General features: G+C 36.2%; 1 long non-coding RNA gene and 3 other non-coding genes across 4 annotated transcripts; all 4 read left to right on the forward strand.

The window, feature by feature from the left end:
• The first annotated feature begins 4473 nt into the window (after positions 1–4473).
• LOC114581310 lies at positions 4474–6046 on the forward strand. The gene is made up of 2 exons (XR_003703197.1): positions 4474–4526; positions 5624–6046. It is a non-coding gene; the product is annotated as an uncharacterized LOC114581310 (long non-coding RNA).
• On the forward strand, positions 4601–4702 carry LOC114581313. Its single transcript, XR_003703201.1, has one exon. It is a non-coding gene; the product is annotated as a small nucleolar RNA R41 (small nucleolar RNA).
• LOC114581314 lies at positions 4758–4835 on the forward strand. The gene has a single exon (XR_003703202.1). It is a non-coding gene; the product is annotated as a small nucleolar RNA Z155 (small nucleolar RNA).
• On the forward strand, positions 4938–5046 carry LOC114581315. Its single transcript, XR_003703203.1, has one exon. It is a non-coding gene; the product is annotated as a small nucleolar RNA snoR100 (small nucleolar RNA).
• Positions 6047–20476: the final 14430 nt, after the last annotated feature.

The following is a 20476-nucleotide window of genomic DNA, read 5'->3' on the forward strand; positions in this document are numbered from 1 at the left end:
TCAATCCGAACCCAAATAAGTCCAAATCAAGGATCTGAAGCGCTAATGGAATGTTCGAACCACAATTTGGGTTACCAAACAATTCCCAAACATGACGTTCTTATAGTCGAATCGAGCGGCTCGACGAGACGAATGCAACAAACCTAAGATCGCCAAATTCCAACATCATTAAGACCTTCAAATGTCTGACAAATTATACATGATCAAGAGATTCAATATCGGCTGTCCATCCAACCACTCCTCATTTACCCTTGATCTCTCACCTATTTACGGGTCATGCCACTCTAGAAATCTACAAATAGACCCCTCCTTTCTTTTGAAATGGGAGGCTCCAAGCAAGAGAGCAAGAGAGAGATCGAAGATCGCTCATGACTCATCGCTCCTCCTCAACCACCGTCGAACTCCTGCCGGACCACCACTTGAGGCCCGAACTTTCGCCGGACCACCACCTGAGGCCCGGTCTTCCACCAGACCACCACTTGAGGCCATGTGCTCCACTAGGCCACCACCTTACGCCCGAACTTATACCAGACCACCACCTGAGGCTCGGACTACCACTTGAGGTCCTGTGCTCCACCAGGCCACCACTTGACACCCGGACTGCCGGACTACCGCTTGAGGCTCTGTGCTCCACCATGACACCACCTGAGGCCCGGTCTTTTGTTGGACCACTACCTAAGGTCTAGACTTCTGCCGGACTACCAACTGAGGTCTGGAATTTTGCTGGACCACCACTTGAGACCCGGACTTCTGCTAGACCATCACTTGAGGCCCTATGCTCCACCAGGCCACCACCTGAGGCCTGGAATTCTGCTGGACCACCACTTGAGGCCACGGGGCTCAATCAGGACACCACCTGATGCTTGGAGTTTTGCAGGACAACCACCTAAGTCTCAGATTTCTACCGGACAACCACTTGAGGCCCGAAATTCTATCGAACTACAAATTGAGACTAGGACTTTTGTCGGGCCACCACTTGACATCGAGAGTTCTCCCGGAGTACCACCCTTCTACTACTGTCTTTCGGACCCCTGTCCCCTGCCGACTATGCTCCTTCCGACCTCCATCACCAGACAACGATTTTTATGACCCGGTCTCCTACCTACTACAGTCTTTCGGACCCCTGTCCCCTACCGATTATGATCCTTACGACCTCCATCACCATACAATGGTCTTTCTGACCCTGATCTCCTACCAACTACAATCTTTCGGACCCCTGTCTCTTGCCGACTATGGCCCTTCCAACCAAACAAATATGTCTATGTTAATTATTTTAAACTCCCACCATATAATGCACTCTATATGATGTACATTTGTGACATCAAGCTAATACCTTCTCCTAAGGAAGGGCATCATTTGTAATTGACTGCAAATACTAGTTGGTTTATTCAAATTGGGCCATACCCCGTGATTTTTTCCCCTTTTCAGGGGTTTCCACGTAAAAACTCTGTTATCTCTTATAAACGCTACACTCTCTCTCTCTTATATGCTTGTGTGCTGGATCTTCATACAATGCTAAGACATTAAACTATATATTTCTCTACCGCCGCGAATACTCTATGACACAACAAGTATAAAAGAAAACCTTTTGACACAGTAAGTCATATTTACTTAGGCTTCATTTGGGATGGCTTTCTTACTATTTTCTAAAAGCAACTTTCTAGTTTATAGTATAAATAATTTTAGTTTAAAAAATTTAGGCTTCATTTGGGATGGCTTTTTTACTGCTTCTTAAAGTAGTTTTATAGTAAAAAATTGCAAAAGCAATAAATAGTAAGAAACTCATCACAAATGAAGTTGCTTTATAAAGCAATAAAAAAGTTGTCTCAAACTAAACCTTAGGCACTTATCATAAACTTACTATATATGCATTTTGGCTATGTTTATATAACTTGCTTATTTTTTTTAGCATTTGCGTCATATTCAGATCCTTAGTCCATTTAATATCTAAGCATATGATATTTTTCTTTAATGTTTAAAATCTATGAAATTTCTAAGTATTCAGAACATAAATGAACAGTTACACGTAATGAATAATGAGTTGGTTGTATCTACTCCATCAATTATTCTTTGTAATATAGAATGAGTACATTTTTAGCAGTTTGAGTCATTCAACACTTCTATATACTAAACGGAATGAGATCATAGACTTATGATAACTTGGTATGATGTAATGGTATGTTGTAATGGTTAATCATTATGATGATTAATACAACGTCATATCTAGGTCTTATACGATTTATAAAAAAATTATATGAATTTATCATATTAATTTAATTTTAAATATTCCAACTTAGTTCACTGACTTAAAATAAGGGGCCCACTCTCCCACCACACATTGCCCTAAACTACTTCCTATAAACATTTAACCACTTCTACTTGAAGGAATTTAGAATTTTCAATTGAAATATATATAGGAATGCTATTTACATCATGCATTCTTATTGTAAGAAAGGATTATTATGATTGAAAACCAAAATTTGAAAGGGTTTGGTGAAACATGTTTTTCCTCTCAGAGCTAGTGGCTAGTGACTTCCTTGGTGAGAGGTATTTCTTTTTGATAATTTCCTTCTATAGCTCAAGATATAGATAACTACTAAAACTACAAACCTTTGGAGAAATTAATTCTTAGGCTAAATCACACCAAGTGGTTATTGAAATGATTAAGACGAGGCTCACATTCTAAATTCGACTTTAGGAGTGTTTTAAATATGAAATTTTATGTATATTTCTTATCATTATCAAATCATAAATTTTGCTATAAATTGTGAACACTTTTAGATGCCACTATGCTAATAATTATTGCAATCAAAAGTATATTTCATGACAATATATAATGGGATGATGCATTTGACCTAATTTATTATTTATTCTATATATTAATCATGAAATATTATAAAGATAAATTGATTGAGAGATAATTGGAATGGACCTTAATTCCTTGGATCTACTTTTAGATTAATATAATACACATGTAATTTATACTATATTAATCTTAAAATAGATCAAATAACTTTCAAGAAAATCTCAATTAAATATTTGAAGAGGATATCACAATATTTTTTTCCTTTTTTATTTGCCCTACATCCCAAAAAAAAAAAAAAAAAAACTTTATAGGTCTTATGATTTATATGATTGGAGAAATACTTCCGCTATTTATATTTTTAAAGGAATATATTTGAAAGTTCAATTTGGATGAAATTAACCTCTATTGCATTCACAAACTTTTTATTGAACTCCATCGTGAAGGAAAGTTGTTCAAATGCAAACTTTAGTTTAACTATGGCTCAAATGTAGTTCAAACCTTTACTTGAACTCTAACATTTGAACCTCCATATGTCCCACGATGTCATTCCCAATGAGTTTCATCGACTACCGCTAATCTCATGATACCTTTCCATCGAGCTCTAACATGTAGACTACTCTTATGGCCACATGTAGCCAATCTCATTGTTGCTTTCGCTAGCATGCTCTGCCACACATCACTAGTCAAATGATGCATTCCCTAACAAGCATAGTCCCTCACATTCAATCAATCCCGACATTGCTTTCTCTTATGAGCCTTGTTGCTTGTTGTTAGTGAGCCCTATGTGCAATGCCTTCCTTGATGATTCATTTATAAAGCCTTCCTCATCAAGGTTCAAATGATAGAGCGATAAGTTGTCTTATGATGCATTATCAATGAGAGTTGAACTACGAAGATTTAAATCTCAGTTCAAATTCTTTTCACGATGAATTTCAATAATAAGTGCAAATATAAGAGTGATAGTTTTATAAAAACAAAATTCCAATCATAATTGTCACAAAAGAAAGTTACAAGTGGATACTTTTTTTCAATTATGTTTGTATTATAGGACTCATGTAGTAAAAGAAAAATAGGGTCAAGTTTATACATTTTTTCAACTATATTTGTACTCTAGGATGTGTAGTCAAATTTCCCTAAAATGCCCTGCTAAATTAGAACTTTTATTAGGTCCGGTGTAAGGACGTAGAGGAACGTCCGGTCGGAGGCAACATCCCGCCAAAAAACTCGATATTTGCTCGGTATTGCTAGATATTATTTGATAATAACGAGGAATACCGCTCTGTGAAGACCAATACTGAGTTATACCGAGCTATACCGAGTAATACTGAGTTGTACCGAGTTTTTCCTAGGTACAGCTTTTGTATAACTCGGTATAACACGATATTGGTCTTCACGTGATGATATTCCTCGTTATTGTTTGTTATTGCTCGGTGGGTATTTCTCATTTTTTGATGCGATTTGACCTCCGACCGGTCGGTGGAGGACGTAATAATTGTTCGCTAAATTGATCTACTCTGTTGGGCTCGGCCTGGTCCAAATCCTATCCCCTGCTTGCTCCTTAGCGGTGCATTTAGCTAGAAACGTTGAGGACATACTAGTAATTTCAAATTGCAACCCTAATGCCTCAAGCCGTCGCCGTCTTCAATATAAATGTTCATACATACCCTTTTTCTCAGCGCCTCCCTATTTGGATCGGCGGAGTTCGATCCAGCCTTTGTTAGTAAGATGAAGCCTGCAATTTATTTACTCGTTCTTCTTCTTTTTTGATCAATTTTTCTTCTTTGTCATTCTTCTATCGAGGCTTTGATGTGCAAATTACTACCTATTTTCTGAGAAGCGGAAGTTTTATTCCCTTCTCTGATTAAGTGTAACCAATGGATCCTACTGAGCCTCTCATGTTTCTATTTCGTGATCTTCGAATTCTTTTTTTTCCGTTTGCGGATCTAAATCACGTTGATGTGATGATATGATTTTCGGAAAGATTTTTCGAGACGACTAAATATATCAGACTACAATTATCTGATCAGCGGATTTATGCATTCTTTTGATTGTTTAAGTGTCTCGTCGTTTAGAATATGTTTTAAAAGATTGCAGATCCGTGTACCACTAAGCCGATGCGCTGGACCATTCGGGAAGAAGGTCGCATGGCACGGTGCACGGAGATTGATGATGGTCTGCATGTCTGCTCGCTAAGATGCCTTTGGGCTATGATCCGTCGGGCCTGGATTTGACCCATATTTTGTAAAATCTGCCGTGAATATGCACGATGCTCGAATCCCTTTCGCGTAGCTAATCTGATTTCTTTGGTTTTCAGGTTTAGTTTCGCTACTTTCTCTTAAGCTTTTCTGATCTGGTTTGCTTTTTGGCTAGGATTTCAATTGTAGATTTACTGTCTTAATTTTACCTTGTTGAGATGTCAATCAAGTTGATGTTAAGATCAGGATAAACATCAAATTTATCTTTCTGCAAATATTAGTTTCTGTATGATAACTTTTTTCACAATGTGGAAAAAAAATCGATAGGAAGCTAAACAACAACAGGCTGCAAGATGGATTTAGAAAGTTTTTGATGTTTTTATCATTTAGCAGCTAGCAGTTTTGCTACTAGAATTAAATTCTTGTAGGCAGTACAAACCAAAATCAGTTGCAAGAATCTGATTCCAGTTCAAAAAAACTTTTCATCTATGGGTCAACCTTGATCTCAATTTCTTTATTAGTTATATAAGAATTGATGCAGGTGATTACATGTGAACTTATTCAATAGAAACAAATCATTCAAAAATAGCTTGAAAGAATTTGAACGGAATAAAATATGCAGCACGGGCCTCTAGCAAAAATTGAAGAAATGAAGTTGAGGAGATCAAGCTGAAATTTAGATAGAAGTCCTCCTTCACCGACGATCCACATTGATAGTTTAAAACTCTCAATCTTCCAGTAGAATCCTCTGTGATTTCTGCTAATAAATCACACTGTAACAAACTTTTTGGGACTGTTTGGCAACCAGCAGGATTCAACTCATGAGGGATTTACGAAAAAGTTGTTTGGCATTTATGTTAAATTTTGACAAATTGATTGACTACATGTTGGTTTATCAACATCTTCATCAAGTACATTATAAGTAGTTTATCTGATGAAAACTGGAACAAAAAGAATTAATTTTGATGTAAAAGCTGTGTAAGATTTTTTTTTTTTTGGAACCGGCAATAAAAACTACAGTACTGCACCATCGTGAATTTCATAATTTTGATATTCTCATACAATGTTTTTCTGAAGCTTTATCTTCCATCTCATCATTCTATGCACAACAGCATTCTTTAATTACCCATCCACAGAATCAATCAACAAAGTAACCAAGGCTTAATTAAATATAATAAAAAGTTATGAACGTTAGGAAATTTTATTATTTTATAAATTAATTATTAAATAGGTTAATTATTATCATATATTTTATCTTTTTAAATATAATAAATCTAAGAAAATGTTTAAAAAAAGTATTAATATCGATCTGAAGTTTTACTGAACAAAATTAATGAAATATTCGAATAATTATACATTCAATTTATGTTGAGTCAATGATCTATCACGAAGATTTTTAGTGAAAGATATTGTTCTATAGCTTTGACATTAAAAATCCGTATAGTATATATTTAATAAACGTAGGGTCAAATAAAAGGCCATATTGGTTAATTAATTTTAAATTAATATTTATTTTGCACAAAAGAAAATTTTAAATTTGCATGTAAATAAATATATTTATTTATTCTTTGCTTTTAAATAAGTCTTATGATTTATATCAGAATTTATGATGACATTTTATTTAGAAATTTATTATCTCAATGAAAATTTATGAGAATAATTTATTTTCGTCATGAATTAAGTTGGTATCTCCCCCAAGAATTGGCTCAACTGTTTTAATTACTAAGTTTTTTTTTTAGTAAGTGATTAAGATGGTGATCATGTTGAGAATTTTATGAGAATTGGATTACACTTGTGTTGGTTAGTAAAAGATCCATGAACATAAGGAGGGATAAAATGTCTCTGGAATTTTTTTGATCTATTATAATTTTTGTTAGTGCTTCTTAGATGAGCTCAAAATATGCTTACAAAATGAATGTGGTTAAAAAAATCATATTAAATAAGTTGAAATCATGCTTCAATTATTAAGAATCATATTTCCTATAGTAAGTCAATTCAAATCCTGTTTTAATTTATCAGAAAATTCAAATTTTTAGGGGCCCCTTGAGCATAAGGCAGTTCCGCCCTTGATGATGATGATATGATATGGATAGTTTATTCTTGTTGGGTCTGAAAGTATAACCACACGGTGAAAAAAAAATGAAAAAGAAAGAACATTAGGATTTAACATATTTTGAACCAAACAAATCCTCTATGAAAATGAAGAAAAATTTATGCACATCTTTCTTCTTGCTCACTCTCTCCTCTCTTGTATCGTTCTCAACTTATATCTAAATAAGAGATACACAACCACAATGGGATGCAACCCTTGAAACGCTACAATGCTCCACATTATGTTTTTTTTTCCAAGCTGGAGCACTCGGGTACCTAATGGGCGCTTGGATACAAAACGTTGGGCGCTTAGGTATCCATTGTCAGACATTGTAGGAAAAAAGAATTTCGGTTTCACAGCACTTGAAACCAAGTAAGGGGAGGACCCCCTTGTGACCCTGCAATGAGCTCAAAATATTACTCATATAAGACAACAATACAATTCTATTGATCAACATAATCAAATTCCATATAGGACTACCAATTCTATCAAAGTTCGAGTAATTAAATATGATTTGATTATAATGTGGCGCCTTCAAAATGCGGCGATCTTGTCATGATCGATCGTCTCCCTTGGCCTCAATCGTTAGTTCATGAAACATCAATCTTAATAAAATCATTGAAGATATACTTAATTAGAAGCAATAATAATTAAACTTTTATTTTATTTATCAATAGTACTTAATAGAGAACGTTACATTGAATCCATGCATTAAGAAATCAATTGAACTCAGACATCTTATTTATATCGATCTCCACACTCAAAATCCCCCATACATCCTTCAAACAAGCAAACAGGAAAGTACCGATCGGCCCTGCAGCTTTATGGGTAGATGCAAGTTCCTGATGCTGCAAAAAACCATTATAAGACAATAATTAATATCAAAAACTGTATTAAAATATTACTCTTAAAAGAGTTACAGAAAACTGATCCTTACAGGGATCTGATAATGAGAACATTGCGTCGCCACCAAAGTTGCAAGCGCTGGTCCGAGAAGAATGAGCCTTGTAATATAGATTGAAGACCACAGAAGCATGGCTTACGAGATCATTTGGTTGATAGCAAGATCCACCTGGTTGTATTGAGCTGCAATCAATCCATGAGCATATGATGTTAATCTCGTTCTGTAAGTTCCCAGGATTTGCGCCTGGATACGCTATGCACCATCTCTTTGCCTGCAATATTAGGAGAATATTCAATATTTTTCTGCAGGTTCCAGGAATTCTTTTGTTTTTACGTTCTCGCAGTTGGTAAAAATAAAGTAAATAACGTACGATAATCGGCTTCGTTACTGCATGCAGAGAACCTGGAAAATAGAAGAAGATATTTCAGTTTTGTCATAATTTTTTTTTATTATTTTTTTTTCAGTTTTGTCATAATGTATTGTATGTTGTTATTATTCTGACTGTAAGACAATTATGTTTCATATTATTTAATGTCTTTCATGCACTTTGTCTGGCTATTTTTTTTTTCATAATCTTGCAGTTAAAATATTTTAATCAAGTGATCAATGACAAAAATGAAATAAAAAAAACTGTCCTAAACGACGACTTGATGCCTCTTGCGAAGATGTTTTTTGAAAATTAAGGCTACTTTTGAGATGGTTTTTACTATTTCTTAAAGTAATTTTTTAGTGCAAAATTTAAACTTTTGTACTAAAAAATTATTTTAAGAATTAAAAAACCTGTTTCAAACGAAACTTAAGTAGCAAGCTCTCGCTGCTTGACCTTAGGGGTGTCAATTTGAGGTTACGGGTCCGGTTCGGGTCCAAAAATAGATAAAAAAAACAGGTCAAAATGGATCAACCTCGAGTTTCCGGGTCAAAAACGAATTTTTGGGTTAAAAACGGATCAATTTTGGATTTCTAGGTCAACTCAAACCCTACTTGATTTTTGAAATAGGTTGATTTGTTGAACCTACAATTAAATTAATTAAAATAAATGTAGAATTTACCAACAATTAAAAAATGATAAATATGACATATATACACACACTAATTTTATAATAGAATTAATATTAAATTATAATTGAAGCTTTGTTTAGATAAAACAATTGAAGCCATGTAATAATAATGAATATTATTAAGTAAAAAGGCTCTCGGATAACTTAATTTATGATTTTTTAGTTAAAAAAATTTAATCAATAAAATTTTTATTAAAAAATAAATTTGAAAAATAATGAAAAAATTGTACCAAAAGATATCATAAATAACATAATTTTACATTAAAGCTTGGTTTGGAATACCATTTTTTACCGTTACTTAAATTTAAAAAAATAGTAGGAAAGCCATCCCAAATAAAACCTAAAACTAAAAGCTTGCTATCTATAACGTTAAACCTGTATATATTACCGACTACAGGAGACGATAATTCAAAAATAATGGCCATAGCAGCCACAACGTATAGGAGACGAGTCGAAGCCATATTTCCTCGTAAAATTCTTCTCTCGCGTACAGTTGCAGAATCTCTATATGTGTGATGAACTCTGTCGTGTTTGCTTATATAATAAATCGTAAGGCTTTTATAGTGAAACTCTGTTGAGCGGCGAGGGGCTGTCGACGGTCGAGAGAGAACGACGGGGGGCAGTGACAACCTAACAGTGACTCTGCATTGCTACTGTCGGCCAAAAAAAGAATACTGCTGAGTTAGGCGCATTTTATTTGCAGTAAAAATAAGAATTTGAGTTTTTTTTTTGTTGGAACGGGATGTCTACCCGCTGCTATCTTTTTAGGAGGCGTTTGGTAGCGTAACTAATCCCTCGGACTCGAAACCGGTTGGATTCGGGTTCAACAATTCGACCCATTTCAAAAATCAGGTCTGGTTCTGGTTAACCTTTTGACCCGAAAGTGACCCGAAATCGATCCCTTTTTTACCTGAAAATCCAATTTTGAACCGAAGACCCGTTTTGACCCTAAAAGTGGAGTTCGACTCATTTTTTTGACCAAAAAATTAACAATTTTTTTTACGATTCTGAGTCATTCAAGTAGTATCAGGTTGACCCGGACCCGAAGCGGGTTAGGTTCGGGTCCAAAAAATCGACCCGTTTGCAAAAAAACGAGTCGGGTTCTGGTTGACCCGAATAGTGTCGGGTCAATTTCGGGTTCGACCCGAACTTGACCTGTGACCCGAAATTGACACCCCTATGTGCTACATCACCCTCTCGTTCATTACAGTTGTTCGGTACTGCTCGGTACCTCCCAGAATCACTGACGTTTTTGATTGGTCTCTGGACATAGAGCTGTGCCCGGCCTCCACACAAAATTATTTCTCCCCTTATAGACCTCTAAATCAAGATGTATTATTGATGTCTTTTGATGAATGAAGATATTTGAAAAAATTAATTCTATATCTTTTAGGATTGTTTTTTTAAAAAAATTTAAATATTATGATGCCTATGCCTCCAAAAAATTTGAATGAAAAAAATTATATATTTTTTGAAAAATTTAAATGAAAAATTAGATAACTTTTGACTCTTACACTTTCTAAAATTTTTGTAAAAAAATCATGTATCTTATGAGGCTGAAGCATTAAGAGATTTTAAAATAAAAAAAAAAGGGATTTACATACACATCAGTACATCACATGATATCATTCTATTTATATATTTAATACCTAAAATTTTAATATTACATATATATCATCCATAATTTACTTCTAAATCAAATTTGGGTAGCTGAAATAAAATATATGAGCGGTAGCAATCAGTGCCAGGGCCATAATTTTTTGACATGAGGCTCAATTATAAATGCTAAAAAATCCTTAACCATTTTCTTCCGAGCTTGTGATTGGCATTGGCGGTTGTTAAAAAAAACTGTTAAACTTGCTACGTAAAAAAAATATTTTTAATAATATTGACAATGAATTGATTGCACAACGATTTTAAAGTATAAAGGTTCGAAGGGTAAAACTATAGGTGTATTTTTAATTGTGAGTTTTTTATCAGAGGGGACTTTATAAATAAAAATAGTACCAAAAGATAAATATTATTTTTCTTAGTCTCCACCATTTTTTTGAGCAAATTCTTCAATTCCTCTTAAATTGTTGAATGCATCACTTGACCTCATATCAATGATAAAAATCTCAAGTTGACTATCTAATATAATGAGATTTATATCTGAAAATTTTGATGAATAAAATTTAGTTATGCGTACCAATATTTGTTAGTCAAAAGTTGAGATTAAGTTATATGGATTCAAACATGTCATACACATAAACAACTCATTATTTATCTCATCAAATCTATTGTTAAGCTCTTGAAATTGCATATCTATAACTGAATAAAATAACTCAATTTTATGATTCCTGCTTTCATATTTTTATCTATCTTAATCAATTTTTTAGAGAATCTTCTTATTGCTAGTTATTATTGCTTCTTTTTTTTTTTTAGTTGAAACCCACAAGAGGGGCCTACGCATTAATAGAAAAAAAGGTTACAAGGTCATTAGAAGGATCATCCAGCTCTCTACGCTCATACGAGCTACAATCAAAAAGAAAAATAAGTCCTACGAGCCAGTGGATCCTTTTTCTACCATTACAAAAAAGGTATAATTTAGAGCTGGTCTGCAAGATTCTCTCATTCAGCATACACTTCCTGCAAAACAGAATAACAAAATTGAAAGTGCACAAAAAAATTCTAACCGAGAGCAGATTGCAATTGTGGACGATTTGGAGTTAGAAGAAAAGAACCTGCAAAAACCTCTCCAAAAAATGGTCTTAGAAACACATTTAGAAACAGAAGAAGAAACAGCAACAACCGTGAAGAATTGCCCCATGGAAAGCAGGTTTTCCATATTAATATAAAAAAACTTTGCCAAAAGATCATCTATAGCCCAGTTGTTCACCAAAAACAAGTTCACCTTACCATTGCAGAACTTAAAAATACCCCAGAAAGTCATATCCTCACCAAATATAAAACATAAAACATAAGAAGATACAAAAAACTCCTGAAACAGAAACCTGCATAACACCATCCTGACAAACCCAGGGACGGAAACCCAATACCAAAAAATAAGCAGCCAAATAACAACAAACAGCACCCCAGACACCAAAAAACTCAAATTAACCATGCCGAATATAAGGCAAACCCACTTTATCTAACAGAATCATGCCCTTAAGAGGAGGAGGCAGATTAGTAACAGAGAAATTCTGAAAAATGGAACTTTGAGCCCCATAGTTAGCTAACCAATCAGCACAAACGTTCCCTTCATGGTAAATATGAGAAATAAAGCATGAGAGCTCACTCATCATCATCTTAATTTTTATAATAGTGTAGAAATCCTGAGGGTTACCCTCATTACTCTCAGAAATTGCATTAATAACAGAAGTGGCATCAACTTCAATATTAACATGATGAAAACCCATATTTAAACATCTTTCAAGCCCATAACTCAAACTCAGGAGCTCAACAGACATAACAGAGCAAACAGCCAAAGGGCCAGAAAACAGATCCAGAGGATTACCAAGATGATCCCGAATAATCCCCCTGATACCCACACAATTGATACCAACCGAACCATCAGTATTTAACTTCACAAAGGGGAAATTAGGTTTCACCCAATTAACAATACGAACTCTCCTCATCTCAACAATAACAGCAACATTTAACCCCAGGTAATCAGCCAAAACATTACAATGTTTAAAATTCTTGCAAGAAATAAGATTAACAGAAATTAATTGTAACAATTTGTTCCTAATATTAGCAATAATCTGATTTTCATCCATTTTGATCCCCCCATGCTTGGACTCATTCCTAGCTTTCCACAAATACCAAATAATCAAGATGGGTAAAAGATTAAGAATATGGCCCTTACCTTTAGTAAACCATAAAGCAAGCAAATCCTTTAAATCACCCTGATTAGAGAGCACAACCACCCCAACCAAAGTACTGAAGTGATTCCACACTTTCCGAGCAATCAAACTATTGATAAAAATGTGATAAATACTCTCAATATTAGCATAACACTGACATTTAGAAACAATATAAAAACCCTTATTCCATAATCTAGTATCCACAGGCAAATACCCCTTAAGGCATCTCCAAGTAAGTAAAGAATAGGAAACATGAATAGTGTTATGCCACAAAGCTTTATAAATATGATTAACCTCCTCTTTATCTCTAAGGAGTTCCCAAAGCCTTTTGAAGCTAAACTTACCGTTGGAAGTATTTTTAAAAAGAATTTTATCTTTAATGTGTAATTGTAAGGGGATTTTTAAAATCAGAGAAACAACCTCATAAGGGATAGCCTCACGCAACCTGTCAGTATTCCACTCCCCATTAACTAAGAAAGCATTCACCTTAACATTCTCAAGAGTAACAGTATTCAGAATTCGCGCGAGCGCGGACGCGGTTGGGCGCGAGCGTGGGCGCGGTTGGGCGCGAGCGTGGGCGCGGTTGGGCGCGAGCGTGGGCGCGGTTGGGCGCGAGCGTGGGCGCGGTTGGGCGCGAGCGTGGGCGCGGTTGGGCGCGAGCGTGGGCGCGGTTGGGCGCGAGCGTGGGCGCGGTTGGGCGCGAGCGTGGGCGCGGTTGGGCGCGAGCGTGGGCGCGGTTGGGCGCGAGCGTGGGCGCGGTTGGGCGCGAGCGTGGGCGCTGGCTGGCTCGGACTCAGACTGCCTGTTTCGGGTCAAACGGGTTGACCCGGCAACCCGTCGGGTCAACCCGAACCCGACCCGTTTTTTCAAACGGGTCGATTTCTGGAACCCGAACCCGACCCATTTTGAAATTGGGTCGGGTCCAACCCAAATTTTTTGGGTTGGGTCCGGGTTGGGTTTTCGTGTCGTGTCAAATATTGACACCCCTAATTGAGACCAAAGACTAATATTAGAACGAAAATTGAACCAGAGCTTAGTTATTGTTGCTTCTTATTTTATTATGTGGTGGATATCACTTGGTTTTGCAGGCTAATTCTAATGCATATATTTATGCTGAAAGGATTTTTGATGGGAAGCTGATATTCCAAGCCTTTTTTGATTATCTTCCTTCTTTCTGGGTGCTCCCTTTTGCGCACCGTAGCATATATCTAGGTTTATCTGTTGTTTTGTGTAGTAGGGACCTTGTGCTCGTATGTTTTTTTTTTTTGTTTAATTTTGTAGCTCTTTTGAGCATTAGAGAGAACGAGATCCCTTTAAGGACTCTGTAACTTTTTCCTATATTAACGCGTAGGCCCTTTTGTGAGTTTCCCCTTAAAAAAACTGAGAAATTTATTATCACAATGAAAATTTATGAGAATAATATATTTTTATCATGAATTAAGTTGGTATCTCCCCCAAGAATTGGTTCAATTGGTTTAATTACTAAGTTGATATTCTTGAAGTGATTAAGATGGTGATCATGTTGAGAATTTTATGAGAATTGGATCACACTTGTGTTGGTTAGTACAAGATCCATGAACATAAGGAGGGATAAAATGCCTATGAAACTTTTTGGGTCTATTATAATTTTTGACATTTTTGTTAGTGCTTCTTAGATGAACTCTAGTTCCAATTGATATGCTGTGATTAATTTATTAATTTTTATGGAGGCCGGAAGTATAACCACACGGTGAAATAAAAAAAAAACACAATGAAAAAGAAAGAATGTTAGGATTTAAAGTGGAAAAACTCAAAACAGGAAAAAAATCACATAGCCACACCTTGCCAAAAAAATTCTTTATGAAAATGAAGAGAAATTTGTGCAAATCTCTTTTCTTGTTCACTCTCTCCTTCTCTGCTCTCTTGTAACATTCTCAACTCATAACTAAATAAGAGATACACCAGAACCACAAATGAATGCAACCCTTGGAGCGCTATAATGCTCCGCATTATATTTTTTCTCCAAGCTAGGGTGCTTGGGTACAAAACTTTGGGCGCTTAGTTACACATCGCCAGACATTGTAGGAAAAAAGAATTTCAGATTCAAAGCACTTGAACCCAAATAATTAAGGAGAGGACCCCCTTGTGACGCCCTCAGTGAGCTCAAAATATTAAACTTATATACGACAACAATAAAATTTGATTGATCAACATAATCAAATTCCATATATGACTAACAATTCGAACAAAGTTTGAGTAATTAAATATGATTTAATTATAATGCGGCGCCTTCCGAGTTGAAAGTGGGATATGTTGTGGCGATCTTGTTATGATTGTCTCCCTTGGCCTGATCAATCGTTAGTTCATGCAACATCAATCTTTATAAAATCGCTAAAGATATACTTAATTAGAAGCAATAATTAAACTCTTATTTTATTTATCAATAGTAATTAATAGAGAACGTTACATTGAAAAATATTAAGAAATCAATTAAACTCAGACATCTTAATCATATCGATCTCCACACTTAAATTCCCCGATACATTCTTCAAACAAGCAAATATATAGGAAAATACCAAACTGCTCCAGCTGCAGCTTTATGGGTAGATGCAAGTTCCTGATGCTGCAAAAAACCATTATAAGACGATAATTAATATAAAAAACTGTATTAAAATATTACTCTTAAAATAGTACAGAAAACTGATCCTTACAGGGATCTGATAATGAGAACATTGCGTCGCCACCGAAGTTGCAAGCGCTGGGCTGAGAAGAATGAGCCTTGTAATACAGATTGAAGACCACAGAAGCATGGCTTACGAGATCATTTGGTTGATAGCAAGATCCACCTGGTTGTATTGAGCTGCAATCAATCGATGAGCATATATTGTTTATGTCGTTCTGTAAGTTCCCAGGATTTGCTCCTGGATACGCTATGCACCATCTCTTTGCCTGCAACATTAGGAGAACATTTCATATTTTGCTGCAGGTTCCAGCAATTTTTTGTTTTGTTTTTACGTTCTTGCAGTTGGTAAAAAGTAAGTAAATAACGTACAATGATCGGCTTCGTTACAACATGGAGAGAACCTGAAAAATAGAAGAAGATATTTCAGTTTTGTCATAATGTATGTTGTTATTATTCTGACTGTAAGATATTTATGTTTCATTTTATTTAGGGAAATTTATATACATACCACTTTATAACATTCTATTTACATATCTAACAAACAAAATCTTAATATTACATAAATATCATCCTATATTATTTTAATATCAAATATACCACCCATATCTCCTTCCTACCACTCATATATTTTATTTCTACCACTCATATTTCATATAAAAATGAACAATGGGTGGCATGTATGTAATATTAAAGTTTTAGGTGTTAAATGAAACTGAAATATCTTCACTAATTTTATAATATAATTGATATTAACTTATAATTGAAGCTTTGTTTAAATCAAACAGTTGAAGCCATGTAGTAACAATGAGTATTATTAAGTAATAAGGTTCCGGGACAGCTTTTTTTTTCTTTCTAAAAGAATTTTTAAGAAAAAAAAAAGGTTAAAAAACAGCTTTAAAAAACAATAAAAAAAAAAAACTGTCCCTGTAGAAATCACAAATAACATAGCTTTACATTCAAGCTCAAAGCTTACTATTTATAATGTTAAACGTATATATATTACCGACTACAGGTGACGATAATTCGAAAATAATGGCCAAAGCAGTCACAACGTATAAGAGACGAGTCGAAGCCATATTTTCTTGCAAAATTCTTCTCTCACGTACAGTTCAAAAATCTCTATATGTGATGAACTCTGTCGTGTTTGCTTATATAATAAATCATAAGGCTTTTATAGTGAAACTCTGTTGAGCGGCGACGGGCTGTGGACGGTCGAGAGAGAACGACGGGGTGCAGTGACAAACTGACAGTAACTCTGCATTGCTACTGTCGGCCAAAAAAAGAATGCTGCTGAGTTAGGCGCATTTTATTTGCAGGAAAAATAAGAATTTGAGTTTTTTTTTTAGCGTAACTAATCACTCTATGAGCCTACCGGCAAGCGATGCGCCGCATGAGAGGGGATTCAAATATGGGTTGGAGGTTCCCAGCCATGAACCCCTCGGCCACCAACCCAGTTAAGCTCGATGGGATATTTGAGATATTTTTAGCATCTTAAAATTTTCTTTTGCATTAATTATTTTTTTTGTTTTAAATAGAATATTTAAAAATCAAGCGTTGAGCATATGTAACCCATGTCTATCTCGAGATGCGTAGGATTCGCGCCGGGATGCACAAAGCGTTGAGCATGCCCTCGACTTTTTTCTCTTGCTATGCTAAGCCCTAGTTGCTCTTCCGGTGCGGTTTTGATGCTCTCCGCCTCCATTTTTCCGTCGGCATCCAGCTGGAATCTTTAGGGAAGTTGCCTTTCCTTTTTTCTCTTGCTGTTCGTCTCTCTCTGTTCTTTTTCCGGTCCATCACCCTCGTCTCTCCTCCTCCGGCCCTTTGTGGCTGGAATGGTGGTCCGACGGGTTGCTGATCCGGGCTTTTTAAATAGTTCTTTTAAATCTCGGTCGTTTGTTGAAGCCCTTTCTGGTTTGTCCTCGTCGGATTGTTTCCCTGAGCTCCGTCAAGGCTCTTTTCGTGGTTTACCATCGTTGTGGATTTCTGAGAATGAAATTAAAGCTCTTGTTGTGCCTTTTTAATTCGCTTTGGTCGGTTTTTTCCCACGCGTCATCCGTCTCTGAACGCTATTCGCAAATTTTTTTTCATGCTGAAACTTAAATCTGATTTCTCTATTACGATGTTGGATCAGACGAATGTTCCAGTTAAACTTTCCAACGACCTAGACTATAGCTGTATTTTATGTCATCATTCTTATATGGAAAATAACTGTTTCATGAAGCTCACTAAATGGTCTCCACTCCTCGACATTGGATGTGAATCTCCGGTCATACCGATTTGGGTTTTCTTTCCTAATCTGAGACCTCATCTTTACTCTCCCCGTATCCTACACGATGTAGGTTTTATGTTTGGTACTCCCTTGAAGGTTGATTCTGCCACTTCGGTAGGATCTAGGCCTTCCTTTTCCCGTGTGTTGGTGGAGCTGGACATTACTAAAACTTATCCTTCCTAAATTTGGCTCGGGCCAGAGGTTTCTGGGTATATTCTTGATTTCTGTGTGTCTTGTAAGCGTCTGGGCCACCTCAGAGTTCATTGTGCTTCAGCTCCTCTGTCTAATTCTAATACGCTTCTAGCTGGGAATGTTAAGAGTCATGATTTGGGTGTCCTCTTTGGCTGTTAATGAGGTGATGATTGGAGAGGATCCGAACCCTTCGGTAAACCCGGTTTTAGGGATTGTTGGCTGTGAGGTTGTTATTGTGGCTTTGGCTGAGGATCCTACTGTTGCGGGCGAGGGTGTTTTGATTGAGTCCCCTGGGGTTGATTGTCATTCTCCTGGTAGGCCTATTTTTAATGTGGTGCTTATGGATCTTGTGTTAGATGAGTCTGTTCCGGCCATTCATGGCCAGCGTTTATGTGTTAATGAACCAGGGGGTGGTAATTGTGACGTTAACTCACAACCTATTATGTCGTGTGCTACTTCTGTGCCTGCCCTGTGTGGCTTGGTTTCGGCTGAATTTCCTTGTGTGCTTGCTGAGAAATTTGATTCCTCCATTTCGATATCAAAGAGTATTGCATGCCCCCACTGTCTCTTCCCCTATAACGCCTGCTGTTATAAATCCTTGCTCCTTTATTGATGTTCCAGTTAATTTAATATCACCTAAAGCTTTGATTTACCATGTGGGGGACAATTCGGGGGAGGATGTGAGATTGCAAATTGATTGGCTTCATTGTTCGTCTAATTCCTCTTTGGAGTTTAGTGGGGATAAAGAACCAAGGGATGGTTTTTCCATGTAGCATGATAGAACTGTTGTTTCTGTTGCCTCTCATGGGAGGGGCAGACGTGGTAGAAAATAACTTTGGGAATATGGTGGTGATTTTTGGCTCACTTGTTGGTTTCTTACCTGGTTTGCCCGTGCTTGGTGTTGCTTTTTGTTTGGATTGGTTGGAAGGCTTATTGTCTCATTTAGGCTGTGGCTGTGGGCTGCAATGGTTGCTAGGCTCTTTGGTTTGTTTTTCCTTTCTCCGCTTGTCGTTTGCATGATCTTCGTTTCATTTTTGTGGCTTTGATTTATGGTTTGTGGACAATGATGTGGTTAGGGCTCGCTTGTCTTAAGCCATAGCTCGTGGCAACCTTTGATGATGCATTTTTTGCTCGCTTCGGATGTCTACTCTCTTACTCCAAACTGGATGGCCCGTGTTTGGCTTTGAATTGGTTTGAAGCCTCTGTCAATGCTGAGCCTGATGGGTTTAATCCCCCATCCTTTTGTACCGATGTAGCTTTTGTCGTTCTAATTCATAGCTTGTTGTAACCCCCTTTTTAGTTGCAATAAATTTTTTGTTAAAAAAATGATTGATATTGGTTAGAACCAAGGCTTTGAAAATTGGACCAGTCAATGAACCGGGAGAAGAAGAGGTTAGCGGTTTGATGGTTCGACTGGGGTCGAACCGGGGTTGAATCGAATGATGTAATAAATATTTATTATATTTAAATATTATAATAATGACATAATTATGTCCATCCCCCCTCCGTTTTTTTTTTCCTTTGTTGCTTCGCGAACGAGCAGCATCGTCGGTTAACAAAAATCGGTGCGGGTTCGACGATTCTCGAACCGTCGGTTTGAGCGGTTTTACCACGGTTGGATGAGAAACCGATTTCCATTTAAATGGTAACCGGTCGGCCGGCCGATTCGCGGTTCAACCGGTTAAACCGGCCGGTCCGGTCTGATTTTAAAAGCATTGGTTAGAACTAAACATACATATTATTTTTTTTAATTTTATATTGAAATTAGTGATAAAGTTTTAGTTACTTTATATATAGGCTTTTATGCTCATTATATAAATTTTTATTATTTCAAGTCAGGGAAGAGTAATTTTAATCAGGTGCTGGAGGTTTTTGGCCTCGTGTACAGGTATGAGGATATTGGTAATTTTAATCAGGGTATTTCTGTTGATGTGATTAAGCATCTTGTTTGCTAGAAGAAGTTGAAGAGGGTGGCTGCTGTTCTTGGTATCAAGTGCTATCGGTTTTCGTGGCATATTCTTAAGGGTGTGTATTTTTACAAAGGGAAGAGTAATGTTTTTATATTTTTTTTGTTTTTCTTTTGGAGAATAGAGTGGGGTTTGTGATGGTTTGGGGTGGTGGTATTAAGGATTATAAGATTTTTGTGGAGGTTAAGTTTAAGATTTTCATATGGATGTTGATAAGAATTTTCTTCTTTATTGAAGCTCACTTTTGGAGAGTTTTTTGCAGGTTGAAAGTTATAGCTGAGTTCAAAGTGTCGAAAACCTGTAAGTCTCTCGTCACTTTTATTTGCTTTTACAAGTTATTTTTGGTCTTGATTTTTTGCAGGAAGTTGATGATTACTGAGATTACTTTGAGCTTCCGTTTTTTGGGTGCTGCAGTCTTGCAGACCGAGTGTTATTGTCTGATTTATTGTACTTATAGGAAAAGGACCCTCTGGCTCATAGGATTTT

The sequence above is a fragment of the Dendrobium catenatum genome, unplaced genomic scaffold, assembly GCF_001605985.2.
Source record: "Dendrobium catenatum unplaced genomic scaffold, ASM160598v2 fragScaff_scaffold_1644, whole genome shotgun sequence".
In the NCBI taxonomy this organism is placed as follows: Eukaryota; Viridiplantae; Streptophyta; class Magnoliopsida; order Asparagales; family Orchidaceae; genus Dendrobium; species Dendrobium catenatum.